Source organism: Caretta caretta, chromosome 3 (genome assembly GCF_965140235.1).
Source record: "Caretta caretta isolate rCarCar2 chromosome 3, rCarCar1.hap1, whole genome shotgun sequence".
Taxonomy (NCBI): domain Eukaryota; kingdom Metazoa; phylum Chordata; order Testudines; family Cheloniidae; genus Caretta; species Caretta caretta.
Genome location: NC_134208.1, coordinates 56120724 through 56133616, shown reverse-complemented (window position 1 = coordinate 56133616; position 12893 = coordinate 56120724). Strand labels below are relative to the sequence as shown.

Below are 12893 nucleotides of genomic sequence, written 5' to 3'. Positions count from 1 at the left end.
CAGTGGAACGACTCATTGTGGTATTAAAGTTGTACCTTTGGTGGGCACTTCTGTCATAACTTGCATTATAATGAAAAAGGTGGGATTTATATTTTTCTACATTACAGATGCAGGAGAGCAAGATTTCTCTGTGTTTCTGTGGCAGGGTTATGTATATACAAATATCAGTATCTAATACCTTCAATCCTCATTAGGATATACTGGAGAAAAGGAAAGTGTGTTTCAATCACAGAATCATAGAAGATAAGGGTTGAAAAAGACCTCAGGAGGTCATCTAGTCCAACCCCCTGCTCAAAGCAGGACCAACACCAACTAAATCATCCCAGCCAGGGCTTTGTCAAGCTGGGCCTTAAAATCTCTAAGGATGCAGATTCCACCACCTCCCTAGGTAACCTATTCCAGTGCTTCACCACCCTCCTAGTGAAACAGTGTTTCCTAATATTCAACCTAGACCTCCCCCATAGCAACTTGAGACCATTATTCCTTGTTCTGTCATCTGTCACCACTGAGAACAGCCGAGCTTCATCCTCTTTTGAACGCCCCTTCAGGTAGTTGAAGGCTGCTATCAAATCCCCCCTTCACTCTTCTCTTCTGCAGACTAAACAAGCCCAGTTCCCTCAGCCTCTCCTCGTAAGTAATTAATTTTCTCATTTTATAGAAGGTTTCAAAAATATAGGGACCAAAATCCTACTGTCCTAAAACAAAACTTCCATTCATTGCAGGATTTACCCCAGTATCTACATATATGCTACATGCAGCTAATATTTCTACTGCCAGTAGCTCACATGTGCAGTTAGTATTTCTTCTTTTTTAAGATGCTAATAGTCAGGGGCAAAAGAAGTTCTCACTAAATTGGAATAGCCACATCTCGTGCTTTAATGTTGAAATCCTTTAATGTTGAATTCATCTACTCCCAATATTTAAAAACAAGTATAAAATCTGTTGGGGATTTGCTGAAAGATTTATAGGACTAATCCTCAGATGGTGTAAATTGGCATAACCTCACTAACGTCAATGCTCCTATGGCAATTTATAATAACTGAGAATCTGGACCATTGTTTTTTAAAAAAAAGTGAAAAAAACACCTAAATTTTCCTTAATAATTTCAAGTATGAGAATCTGAAGTTTTGAAATTAAAATAAGGGAAGATAACAAAAACACTGACTGATTATTAGATACTCTAATAATCACAAATGCAAAGTTCTTTTACTCCTAGGAAGAAAGTTTCTCTTTTAGATAGCAGTCAACAGCTCAATTCTGCAACCCCTTTTCAGTCAATAGCACATATGACAGTAATCCCACTGATTTCAATGGCATTACTCATATAAGTGCTACTCAGTGGGAGGAAAAGTTTACAGAATTAGACACCAAGTAAAGAAAAGAAAAAAATCTAGAGACTGAAGATCATGTTTTCTGGTTATCAGTTTCTAAAAGCAGGCAATTTCTTCAGGTGACTACTACCTGAACTTTGAAATGATACAACTCTCTTGCGTATAACCCTTGCCTTTGTCCTTATCTCTTCCTCTCTTGCCACAACATCCATTCACAGAAACCCCACGGAAATGACTGCAGCTGCACAAGCCAGCTGGCAACTCTTATTTAATGGCATGTGAGTGGGGATCAGCAAATCAAGCAAAATGAGTTACACATGTTTATGCAGCTGCATTCCATGCAAAATTCAAATCCAGTGAATTGAAGCAATGATTAGTTTTTTTTTCAGTTTTTTTCATATTGAAATTGTCTTGAATATAGTTATGTTAAGTTAGTTCAATCCCAACTGCAGAATAAAATCTTTAGTTTGTGACTGACAAACAGCCACCGGCACTATGAGAGGGTGAACAGCAGAAATGACTCCTGTTTCCTTGCCTAATCACCCACAGAATGAATGTTAGATCATACTTTGCTTCCTATGCCACTTTCAACTAAGAGAGACCAGAACCATTTTATATTCAGCAGAATATTTTTACATATTATATGCTATAAATTCATAGTTCTATATGCTACTTATGTAAAAAAGAGCTCTAAGTGTGAGTGACTTACGAACTAGTCAACCATGCTAAATTTACACAGCTGTTTCATAACAGTAGATAGACTTTCCTCCTGAAGACCTTAAGACAACTATATTCCATAGCAAATTGGATTATGAAGTTATTCCTGCATCATATAATTGTGATTTTAATAAGCAAAGTGTAAAGCATACAGATTATACTCCCTATATAAGAACGACTGAGCTTTCATGCAGACATCAGGATAGAGTAAATAGCAGAAAAAAGAATCAGTAGGGCTATGAATGGACGAATGGACTATAAGGTGGATAGAAAGCTGGCTCAACCGTCAGACTCAACAAGTAGTGATCAATGGCTCAATGCCTAGCTGGCAGCCGGTATCAAGCGGAGTGCCCAAAGGGTCGGTCCTAGGGCCAGTTTTGTTTAACAGCTTCATTAATGATCTGGATGATGGGATGGATTGCATCCTCAGCAAGTTCGCGGATGACACTAAGCTGGGGGAAGCATTAGATACACTGGAGGGTAGGGATAGGGTCCAGAAGCACCTAGACTAATTGGAGGATTGGGCCAAAAGAAATCTGATGAAGTTCAACAAGGACAAGTGCAGAGTCCTGCACTTAGGATAGAAGAATCCTATGCACCGCTATAGGCTGGGGACCGACTAGCTAAGCAGCAGTTCTTCAGAAAAGGACCTGGGGATTACCGTGGACAAGAAGCTGGATATAAGTCAACAGTGTGCCCTTGTTGCCAAGAAGGCTAACAGAATATTGGGCTGCATTAGCAGGAGCATTGCCAGCAAATCAAGGGAGATGATTATTCCCCTGTATTTGGCACTGGTCAAGCCACACCTGGAGTATTGCGTACAGTTTTGGGCCCCCCACTACAGACAGGATGTGGACAAATTGGAGAGAGTCCAATGGAGGGCAACAAAAATGATTAGGGGGTGGGGCACATTACTTATGAGGAGAGGCTGAGGGAAATGGGATTATTTAGTCTGCAGAAGAGAAGAGTGATGGGGGATTTGATAGCAGCTTTCAACTACTGAAGTGGGGTTCCAAAGAGGATGGCTGTTCTCAGTAGCGGCAGATGACAGAACAAGGAGCAATGGTCTCAAGTTTCAGTGGGGGAGGTCTAGGTTGGATATTAGGAAAAACTATTTCACAAGGAGGGTGGTGAACCACTGGAATGGGTTACCTAGGGAGGTGGTGGAATCTGCATCCTTAGAGGTTTTTAAGGCCCGCCTTGACAAAGCCCTGGCTGGGATGATTTAGTTGGCGTATGTCCTGCTTTGAGCAGGTGGCTGGACTAGATGACCTCCTGAGGTCTTTTCCAACCCTAACCTTCTATGATTCTATGTACATTATTATTTTATCTGCTGTTATTCTATAACAACCACCATGCTTTGCTTTTCATTCATAGGTCTCAAAGTAGTTTACAAAGGTGAGCATGCATCACTATCTCAAGATTACAGGTAGGGAGACTGAGGCACAGAATCAGAGGAAAAAACAGGTTCACTGACTCCCAGCCCTATGCTCCATCTGCTTGACCAGTCTTCCTTGTCCCAGAGCATGCTAGCAATACACTGAATACTGGATGTGTGCTTTATAAATATAAACAAATAAATTAATAACAACAAATGATTGCAATAATAGAACAGAATTAAAATCAATGACAGAGAGAAACTAACAGCAGCAATTTTTAATCAGGCAAAGTGGTTAATTCTGAGCTTTCCAAAATACTCAGACAAAACAGACTGCTTACACCAGACACCCATCATTTGCTGGCTCAGGGTTAAGACTTGGATTTAAAGGCAGGGTTCTAAACAAACCATGTATTAAGTACAAAACTAAAGGGCTACTAATAAGTAATGTGGGGAAGATTTTCAAAGGCAGAAACGGGAGTTGGGCACTTGAGTTAAGAATCTGATTATAAGGATTATTGCTGATTACAGGTATCAAAAATTAGAACCATACTGTAATCACAATGTAACTACACTGCACCGTAACAAATGTTCATGCACTATGAAATATAACTAATTAATATAATCTGATCAGTCTGGTGGTCTAGTTGTAAAAGAAAATCTGAGTTCAAAACCTGAGCTGTGTGAGCCTATAGGTTATGGTGAACTGAACCCAAATGTTTTATTCACAAAGATTGGAAGCAAACCCATCTATTTATGTTGTTTGGAAGTTATACCATAGTTGAATACACTCTGACAACCACAGGAATCCCATCTCTCTCCCTTGCATTGTTGTCCTTTCTATTACCAGCCCATTCTTCCAATTACTGTGAAATCCTTGGTGTTTTGAGTTGAGAGCAAATAATACCCCTTAAGCGTTAGGCTCAAGTGACCTCGCACCTCTCCTGGAGACAGGCAGCCTTTCTCCCTCATACTCTGAGGGGTGGTTCCTGGTTGCCTCTTTCCCTACTTTTTATCTTATTAAAGGGACCATCAGGAACGGCCAATCTCCAATACACACCAAAGGTATTGGAGAGAGGCCAGGACACAATTGACTCCTTCATAGGTAGCAGGAAAGGGACACACTAAGCCCAGGCCACTAAGGCCCAGATCCACAAAGGGACTTATAGACACCTCAGAATGTGATTCAGAAAAGCCAGCAAGCTAGGTGGAGAGCTGCCTAAAATAGCCAATGGGAGATGCTGAGGAGAGGGGTGTGTCCTTCACCCTCCCCCTCAAGGGACTTAGATTTCTAAATCCAGGTTTCAGGGAAGCACCTATCTCTGCTAGCAATCCACAACCAGGAACCCCTCTCTTGGAGTCAGGTGGCTTCGGTGCCTAAGTAATTTCTTATGAGGACAAGTTAAGCACCTGCCTCCCTCCACACAAAACAGTGGCTGGAGATAGTGGTGGTGCTGCCACCCACCTTATAACCTTTAACCCAGTAGTCACAGCACCCACCTGGAATGTGGGAGACCCAGATTCATTTATCCCCTCTAATTTGAGTGGAGAAAGGATTTGAACAGGGGTCTCCCACCTCTCAGCAGGGTGCTCTAATCACTGAGTTATGGGATAGTCTGATGTGGGGCTCACTTAGTCTCTCCTGTTGAAGCTGTTCCACTTTGGATAAATACTTCAAGAGTCACTGGGCCAGAGAGAAAAAGAGAGAAAATGACTCTGTAGTTGGTGGTTGAGGCACCGGCTGGGAAAGTGGAAGACCAGGATCCCATCCCCCTGCTCCAATGACTCTAATTAGACAACGGTTTCTAGGGAAGGTGAAGATATCTGAGAAGGCCTCACAGACTTCCCCTTGGTACAAACATAATCCTTCAGGTTTATGGATACATCCCAAACTTTGAAACCAGGGTCAGTTTGAAAGGGATAAAAGGTACAATACAAATATTTCACACTTGTCATTCAAAACTGCTCAGTTCTACGGTCCTGCAGGTAGGAGTGTTACCTTAGCCTTGTGAGAGTAGAGAACCTTGTGCTACTAATTTTAAAAAATAAAATAAAAACCCTCTGGACAGTTCTGGAATGGTACTGATAATGGTTCCAGAGTGAATTTAGCCAAAAAGACGGGCTATTATGCCATGGGATCGCTAGAGAAGGAGGAATATAGGAAAACAAGGAGAAAGGGGTGAAAAGATGTTCACGGCTGCAAGAGAGTAAAGGACCATTTGTCTCAGATTTGTACAAGATGATAATACCCTGATTTTCCGCATACAAAGTTAGCAATGCAGACCTTGAAGGAACACTAAAACAACCACAGGGAAATAAACTGTCAGCTCATCCATCCAACCACTGAGCAACGATACTTAAATGCACTAAAGATGGTAACAGTTTCATAAACTGAACATAGAAAAGATCTGGTCAATGTTATGGGTCATGAAATCCATTCAGTATAATTAAATTTTGAAATAGCACAATGACCTGTGATTAAAAACTGAATTTAAACCTATCATTAATATTCACTGTGAATGGCAACATAATGACAATTCTTTGCAACAGAATTCAAGGTGTTTACCAAGTAAAATATTTAATAAATAGCAGACTCTTCAGAGTCTTGATATATGTTACAGATAATAGGAGGGTTGCTATATTTTTGACAATGCTCACCACTTCTGTCAAGTCATAAGCAGACAGAGTGGAAGTTTACCAGATCAACATAATAAAATGTTCCTCTCAATTTTCCTGCAAGATTCCTCCTAAAACAAAACCAAGTTTTAAATAATGATTGTGTGGACAGCAACATATTCCCTTCTTATGATGCTAACCATTTCCCAGTCTGAAGTGGAAGCAATTTTGAACATCTGACACTACCTGCAGCACTGTTTTTTGATCATCTCATTACATTAACTATTCAGAATGCCTCAAAGGCAATTGACCTTTTAAATCTTCATGTCATGCAGCTATTACGTGGTGCACCTATTGTAAAACTAGAAATTATATGCTAGTACTGAATACAAAAGATGGTACCTTTTTTCTTTTATTGTGCATTACAATTGTAGGATCACATATAGCAAAACTGACCTAAAGCAAAATGTGTTAAAAAGAATGACAAGAGCAACTTGTCTTTAAGCTGACAAATTCAATTCATTTCATCTCTAAAGCCCTAAGATATGTTATTAAAAACTTATTTTGGTCAAAGATACATATTTGCAAGTTCAGGATTGAAGTAATGTAAAATGTATTTACATGACAATATGAAATGTTAATTCTTAAGTTAGAAAACTATATCTACAATCAGTTTCAAGAACTGAATCTGATATGAGAAAGAAAGTACCAACTGATTATGTCACACATTAGGCCATGGTTTTGTTAGCAAGAGACATGCAAATGCAGTGAATGGGTGGAAGTGTGGACATAATTTGGCCTAGTGCACATAAATATTCCTAAGTGTCACATTACGTTTCTGCATTTGTCCTCAGTAGGAATGGACACACTGGTCCAGATAAAATGAAAATTTACCCTCCCGTGAACCTTTGTCAGCACTCAAACCCAACCTAAATCCAGCTTTTTTTTTTAGGTTTGATTAAGTTTTCACATTTGCACCTTTACACGTCTATGTTCCAACTGGCACCAGATACAGAAACGTCCAGCTACCTTAAAAGCCAGTCTCACTGAATTTGTGGTCTAATTAGAAGAAAGAAATACTAGAAAGTTAAAAAGAAAGTTGTGCCCATAAGAAATCCAGTCTAATTTTGCACACCCAAGAAACTCATATTTCTAACAGGAGTCCAGACTTCTGGATCTATATCTAAATTGAGTCTCCAAGCCTTTTGAGGGTTGCCCACCACTAATTAGTGCAATGAACATCAGATATGAAGGGAATCATTCTGAGGGTTTTAGAACACGATAAATATAAAAGCTTTAGCAGGAGTCAGGGGAGCTTAGGCTAAAAAGAAGCCAGACAGAGACCACATGTTCTCTAGAGTTAGTGGGTATATGCTGACACATGACCTCCAAGTGCATATATGGGAGCAAGATACTGAAAAAAGGAAATATGCGCTTTGTGAAGCTCTCATTTTGTAACTGCAATACACTGGTCTAGAACACACAACAATGTCTCCCTGTAATAGATTGCCTGAGCAACTACAACTTACCACATTCACATTACCAAAGGAGCTCTCAGCTCAAGCAGAAAGTCCTCTTTTCAGTTCTGAAGTTCCCAGGTTCAATGACTGCTATCAACCAGGATGTCAGTATGTATGTGGCTATGGTTTTTTACATGAAGAATTTTCTTTCCTTTTTCAGGCAGAATGAAAACTTTAAGGCTACTACTTAAAACAGATGAAAAATGTAAATGTCTGGAGACTTAACACTGCAGGTTAGACACAGTGAACCAAATATATATTTTCGTGGACCTAACTGAAAAGAACAATTCCTTCTGGGTCACTGGTTTGAATCTGAACAGGGGAAGGTTTATCTAAATATAGTTAGTATCTGATGGCTATTAAATTCAATGAGTTTGTGATCTGAGTCCAGTGCCTAGTGGACAGACCTCCACATCACAAAACACACCAGTCATAACTGCACTAAGTAGTAACCTTGCGGTCAATCTCAGGACAAAAGAGAGGAACTAAATCCACTTGCTGAATTAATTAATATCATCCCCCTCTAAGCAGTCCCATTTCCCTCCCTCCCCCTTCCCAGAGGAGAAGAGAGGCACACTGGCAGAGTAATGTGGAGAACCTTGCAATGATGCTATTGCCAGAGCCGTGCGTATGAGAACGCCAGATCATAATGGCTGAGAATTCCAATTTTCCCCAGCCAAGTTCTAATGGCTGGTTAAATCTTTTTCATGATGGATCCACTTTTAATGGTGCAGAGCTGAAACCTCATCAAAGGAAAGAGACTATTTCTCACCATATTTTGGATAAAAGAGAAAGTACGTAAGAGGAAAGATTTTTTTCTTTGTTATGTTCTACTTCTCTTCCACATCATTTATCACATTATGGGTATTGGCTGAAAAAGCAGCAAAAGTTTTTAACATGCCCACTCCACCTCTGATCTCCTGTGTTTGCCTCCTCTTGCCCCCTCCCAAATTCCTAAGAAACTTAATTGGGAGCCTCAAACCACTTTATATCCCTAAAATTAAACTTCACCTTAAACATTGCCCCGTTACTTCTCTAGCTTCAGGAGGCCTGAGGTGCCTAAATTGGGAGGTGATTTAAGGCTGTCAATTCTGTTTATTAGGAATTTAATAGGAGAGGAAGGGAAGAAGAAGGGGATGAAGGCCAGGAGAGCAGGTGGAGAGAGAAAAGGGCCATTTTAAACTACTCCTCCTGTCTTCTGAGAGTTCTTTTCTTTAGTAATTTCTCTTATCCTGCTTCAATGTATTTTTCCTAGTGGAAAGACACTTTTTTTCTTTTAATTAAAATGTAAATTAATGAATCATACTCTAATAGCCATAAACCATCCAGGATGTGCATCAATAGGCACTTTGATGTCTGAAGGCACTCTGCCTTTGTGGCTGCAATATACCTAAGGCATATACCAATAGCCTATGAATGTACACCTTGGAGCAGCTTATTGCCATAATAAAATACTTAATTCTCCAGGGATGTCAGTCTAGCACCTTTCATGAGGTCTAAATTCACTTCAAATGGATAAGTAAATAAAAACAAAGAATATTTTACAGTAACTTAGTAATATTCCAATAAAGCGAGGAACACAGGATGCATGTTCGCTAAATATATCATTGTTCAAGCTACTACCAGGGACATTATTTTTCTTAAGGATTATTACACACAGATGATGTATTCGGCTGTTTATATCACCTGATCCAAAATACAATGTAATCAGCACATGCCTAAATAAGATTCTGAGTAGCCGCACACCATGCTAAGGATGTGGAAGCTGTTTCCAGAACAGGAAATAAGGTAAAGTTTTCAGCTCAGCAGAAAGTGGAAAACCACTATTTGAGAAATTATATCTAAATGTATTAAACTTCAGGCAAATACCCTTTGACTTCTGACTTTTGCTACTTGCGGAATACTTATGTTACTTGGTTGAAAAGTTTTGAGAGCAGTTAAAAATATTCTCCAGGACTAACTTAAATTCTGTACCTGAAAGCTGCAAATTGTTGGCTTTCATCTACCCTGGAAAGCCTAGCAGCAGCTGGCGGTGTATGCTCCACTGCAGACAGCTGGTAGGCAGCAGACTAGAATGGGGTTATGAGTTTTCTGGCTACTGCCCACACATTATGGGGCTGGCAAAGCAACCCTACCCTCTGTGATGAAATCTGGGCATCAAGCCCTGGCAGGCCATGCTTGGGTGCAAGACTGAGGAAGTGGCTGTGATGGTGCACCCCATAATGCTTTATAGAAATATGCTTATGAGTGTAAATATGACATAACTGGAATATGTTTTATGCTAGATATGCCATGTAACATATCCTTGGAAAGGTTATGTTCTTCTACATGTATTCATCCTATTCGTATGCATGTATCATTTTTATATGTGAAGTTATGAGCGTTGGCTCTATGCTTGTATTTAAAGTGTTTGCAGTAGAAAGCACCTAAGGCAGATTTGGTCAACATAGTGTGAAATGGTTATTCAAGTAATTGGGAGTACTTGGTTAACAACTGACCTTGATAGATGCCAATGCACATCTGAGCTTTCCTAGGAATGTCCTGTAGAAAACTGAGTCATGCATGGACATGTGATTTGCCCATGTGACTCCAAAACTCCATTTTGTGGCTGGATTCTACATGGGAGAAGAGAGGGGTTTCCACCCACAAGAGAGACTATATATGCCCCTGGGAAAACCCTCCATTTTGTCTTCCGCTGGCTCAAGAGATAGCCTCTCCACCCCAAGGAGATGCCTGAAAGAAACTGGAATGAAGGAGAGTAACTACAGGGGTGTGAGTGATTGCTGGACCCAGACTAGAAGGAGGCTAGTCTGTCAAAGAAGCTAATTGGAACATCTCTAAGGATGAGATTTATCTGCATTTAGTTTCCTGCTGTATTAGGCATAGACTTGCGTATTTTATTTTATTTTGCTTGATAATTCACTTTGTTCTGTCTGTTATTATTTGGAACCACTTAAATCCTACTTTTTGTATTTAATAAAATCATTTTTTACTTATTAATTAACCCAGAGTATGTATGAATACCTGGGGAGGGGGGGCAAACAGCTGTGGATATCTCTCTATCAGTATTATAGAGGGCGATCAATTTATGAGTTTTCCCCGTATAAGCTTTATACAGGGTAAAACGGATTTATTTCAGGTTTGGACCCCATTAGGAATTGGGTATCTGAGTGCTGGAGACAGGAGCACTTCTTAAGCTGTTTTCAGTTAAGCCTGCAGCTTGTGTGGGATGTGGTTCAGACTTGGATCTGTGTTTGCAGCAAGCGTGTCTGGCTCAAACAAGGCAAGGTTCTGAAGTCCCAAGCTGGCAGGGAAAACAGGCTCAGAGGTAGTCTCGGCACATCAGGTGGCATTCTCAAAGGGGTTTCTGTGATCCAACCCGTCACAGTGGCAACAGCCAAGAGAGTGGGGGTCCTTCCAACAGGCAGAATGTTACAGATCAAACACCTCTGAATCCAATGTAGAGAGGGAATGTAGGGATAGGAGCCACGGCCATTGAGACAGCTCCCCCTTCAGAGGTGTATGTGGGGACTGAGGGCTATGGCATGGTGATCCAGGTAGTATGGATTACAAAGGAAAGATGACCTGCACTGGATGAGTTATTGCCAGACAGTTACCACATATAGCCAATAATATTAGTTTATTATCCATTTATTGTGTAATGTTATAATTAATTAATGTTACATTATCTATATTTATAGTATATTAAGTAGAGGAAAAGTAGAGTTAATTTACAGAATTATAGAAGTATAAGATTAATTAGTATTAAGAGGAATTATGTATTCGATATAAATAACACAAGATAAAATGCTGAGGCCTGCAAGATTTTAGCTTAGCTAGTTTAGACCTTGGAGACAAGATTTGCTTTTACATTTGCATTTTATAATTTAAAATTTAATCTTTCGGCTACCAATCAAAAAAAGAGGGTTGACACTTCCATGTACATGCCCAGAATGGTTATAGACAAAATCACATTATAAAAAAGGATGCCCAGAGTGGGAAAATTGAGCTTCCTATGGGAAACCTTCAGCAGGGACCATCCCTGAATTGATGATCAATCCGTAAGAGGGCCGTCAGACTCTAACACCACTTAGAAGGATATGAGTATGTCTGTAGTTATAACTGATATATGATTATATTTAGGAATTATACCTGCTGTAACATTTATAACTTTGTTGGCAACAAAGCTGGCAAGTTTAATAAAACTGCTAAAATATAATGGACCTTGTTCTTATACTTTTATGTGTTACTTGCCTACGGTTTCAACTATGGTTACAACTACAATACCCACCTGCTGAAGTGAAGAAACAGATTGACAGAGCCAGAAGAGTACCCAGAAGTCACTACTACAGGACAGGCCCAACAAAGAAAACAACAGAACACCACTAGCCATCACCTTCAGCCCCCAACTAAAAACCTCTCCAACGCATCATCAAGGATCTACAACCTATCCTGAAGGACGACCCATCACTCTCACAGATCTTGGGAGACAGGCCAGTCCTTGCTTACAGACAGCCCCCCAACCTGAAGCAAATACTCACCAGCAACCACACACCACACAACAGAACCACTAACCCAGGAACCTATCCTTGCAACAAAGCCCGTTGCCAACTGTGTCCACATATCTATTCAGGGGACACCATCATAGGGCCTAATCACATCAGCTACACTATCAAAGGCTCGTTCACCTGCACATCTACCAATGTGATATATGCCATCATGTGCCAGCAATGCCCCTCTGCCATGTACATTGGTAAACTGGACAGTCTCTACGTAAAAGAATAAATGGACACAAATCAGACGTCAAGAATTATAACATTCAAAAACCAGTTGGAGACCACTTCAATCTCCTCGGTCACTCGATTACAGACCTAAAAGTTGCAATTCTTCAATAAAAAAACTTCAAAAACAGACTCTGAGAGACTGCTGAATTGGAATTAATTTGCAAACTGGATACAATTAACTTAAGCTTGAACAGAGACTGGGAGTGGATGGGTCATTACACAAAGTAAAACTATTTCCCCATGTTTATTCCCCCCCCCCCCCCCCCGACCCTCCATTGTTCCTCAGATGTTCTTGTTAACTACTGGAAATGGCCCACCTTGATTAACACTACACAAAGTGTCCCCGTCCCCACCCCCCTCTCCCCCCCGGCTCTCCTGCTGGTAATAGCTCACCTTAAGTGATCACTCTTGTTACAGTGTGTATGGTAACACCCATTGTTTCATGTTCTCTATGTATATAAATCTCCCCACTGTATTTTCCACTGCATGCATCCGATGAAGTGAGCTGTAGCTCACGAAAGCTTATGCTCAAATAAATTTGTTAGTC

General features: G+C 40.3%; 1 protein-coding gene across 4 annotated transcripts in view; it reads right to left on the bottom strand.

The window, feature by feature from the left end:
* Positions 1-12893, bottom strand: part of COL19A1 (collagen type XIX alpha 1 chain) — a 339106-nt gene that overhangs the window by 275831 nt on the left and 50382 nt on the right. The gene's annotated exons all lie outside the window — the stretch shown is intronic.